This window comes from Atta cephalotes (genome assembly GCF_000143395.1).
Source record: "Atta cephalotes unplaced genomic scaffold scaffold00089, whole genome shotgun sequence".
Classification (NCBI taxonomy): Eukaryota; Metazoa; Arthropoda; class Insecta; order Hymenoptera; family Formicidae; genus Atta; species Atta cephalotes.
In genome coordinates this window covers 18,279-21,146 of record NW_012130153.1, presented here as the reverse complement: position 1 = coordinate 21,146, position 2,868 = coordinate 18,279, and positions in this window count along the sequence as shown.

The following is a 2,868-nucleotide window of genomic DNA, read 5'->3' as shown; positions in this document are numbered from 1 at the left end:
AGAGAGAGAGAGAGACGGCTCGTTTGCGCAACACTGAATCTATTCTAACAATAAATAGAATTGTAAAGCTCGTAACTTGTTCTCGTAAGATTTGTAAGAACGTATCACTGAAGTTAATAATTATAGGGATATACGAATAACCGTAAAACGTACGGTTATTCGTAAATATCTACGTACGACTAGCAAGCATCTGTCTATAAAGACACTACATAAGTATTCCAGTCACAAGTTTTTCCAAGTCTTACAAAAACAAATTATAATTGCCTTATATGATTCTGCTTAAAATAGATTCATCTTACGAAGGATATATCTATGTGAAGGTGTAATTTTTTATTCGCTTTTCACAATTGCTACGCACACGATTGCTACATATGATCCAAAGTTAATTGATGTTATTAAATAAGTTATTAATATAACACAAATTATATTATATTTTTGCATACATTAATCGTTCTTGCTTAACTAAAAATGATTGTGCAATCAAATTGATGTCAGTATGTTAACGTCGAATGTTGATTGACATTTCTGTCATCTTTATGACCTCGTCATAATTATTTTTATAGTTATTGAGCATTGTGCGAATATATTTCTACAACATTTCTTATCGTTTTTCTAATTCTACATCGCATACATATTATCGTGGCCAAAATTGGAACATAATGTCTTAGGATAGGGAAGTATGATCAATTCTATATGTATAGCTTATATATTAATGTTTATATTATAATGTTTATATTATAATGTTTATATTGTAAACAAAATATATACATATGAAAATTATTTGTAACATTCTATTTTTATTGAATAACACAACATTTTTATACTTTATTTGTTATTATTTTACTTTATTTGTTATTATTTTTATTGATATGAATTAAAATTAAAGAAATAATGACTAAAAATATAAATATATTTGTATAAGTATATATACTTTAAATATTTAAGATGATTTATGCAAAGTTTCATTGCGATTCACCGATTAATTACAAAAATTTAGAATAAATAAATATTTTGTATATTTACAGGACAATTAATTTCTCCATCGCAATATAACTTTACATAAATCATCTTGAATAAAATATTTATATACCAAAAAAAATTGAGACTTTAGTCACTATTTTATTATTTCCATACGTTTCTATTAGAGCATACAGATTAAAAAAAGTAAACTTCTTCTTATTAAAATAATTTTTAATCTAAATGATAAATCATTATTAAAAATTCTTTGTATAATTATTTTTAAAGTCCGATCTAGAATAATTTGTAATTTCTTCATTATTTTTTTCATTCTGAAATATATATCGAATTTTTTTATTATTTTGAATTATCGAATCATATCTCCTTAACGATCATCATTAAGCGTTTCACGTAACGTTTACAACGTTCGCGTGTATCATTTCATCCATGTTTAATATTTGATGACAAGAAAGATGAAATGATGCTCACGAGCGTTACAATCGTCTTGACAATTTTGGATATGTGTAAGTATATACAATAATATACATATTTATTGTACTTTCCGGTTTTGCATCGATTCAATGTAGAATTAATCAGAAGTCAGAAGATAATATAATAGAAATATAATAGAAATCTTATAAAAATATTGCTCAGTTAATATAAAAATAATTACAAAATATTGCTCAGTTAGTATAATTAGTATAAAAATAATTACAATGAGGTCGAAGATAGATAAAAATAATAATTAATATTTAATACAAATTGTTCATTGACGCATTTATCGATTCGACTAATTAATATATTGGGTTGTTCGGAAAGTTCGTGCCGATTTTGAAGGAGAATTGAAACGCAAAAGATTTAAATTTTAGTGTACATTTATTAAATTTAAATCTTTTGCGGCACGAACTTTCCGGACAACCCAATATTTTTGCTGGATGTTAAATATTAAGGAAGTTGTAAGGTAAATGCAATAAAGAATTTCTTAAGAATTACTTGAAAAAAATTACAGATTATTTTAAATTGCATTTAAAAGTAATGCAAAAAAATTAGAGACAGTTTACTATGGATCAAAAGTTATTTAATAAAAAATATTTTTTAAACTTATACTCTAATAGAAATATAGAAAATCTCAAAAAGAAATATAGAAAAATGTAATATAAAATAATTAATAATAAAAATCTCAATTTTTTTATATATAAATATTTTATGAATCCAAGAATATTTATGTAACGTTACATTGCAGAAATTAGTTGCTCAGTAAATAAATAAAATATTTATTTGTTATAAATTAATTAATATAAATCTGAATTTTGCATAAATTATTTTTAATACTTAATAAGTACTTAAATGAAAAAAAATTTTTTTAATTATTATTTTAGATTAAGTTAAAAAAAGAGAGATGGTACAAATATATACCCTTCTTTCTCGTAGGATTTTGAAAACGCCTCTTGACTCTTATTATAAATAACTTATAATGTGAATAAAAAAAAATTAAATTTGCCAAATAATCTGTATTGTAATTGTTATTTAAAGTAATCTCATTTCAAGAAAAATTAAGACATTCCGATCTTAAAAATAATTTTTTTCAAAATTAAATCTTTTCTTTTAACTCTAGTTAATTCAATCTTAACTTAACTTTTATTAAATTAATTTTTATTCCTTCAACTTTTAACTTAATTTTATTAATTTTATAAGCCACTTTAACTTAATTCACTTCAACTTAATTCACAGTTAAAGAAAAATATTAACTTACCTAATCCTGATTATTACTTTGACAACAAGGTCAAGATTACCGGAGCTGCTTCCCCTGTTCTAAATATTTTCTAAACATTTTGTATCAGGTAACAATAAAACTGATAATTATGAAATGTTTTTTCTATTACACGAAAAGAATAAAGAAAGGCAGTCAGA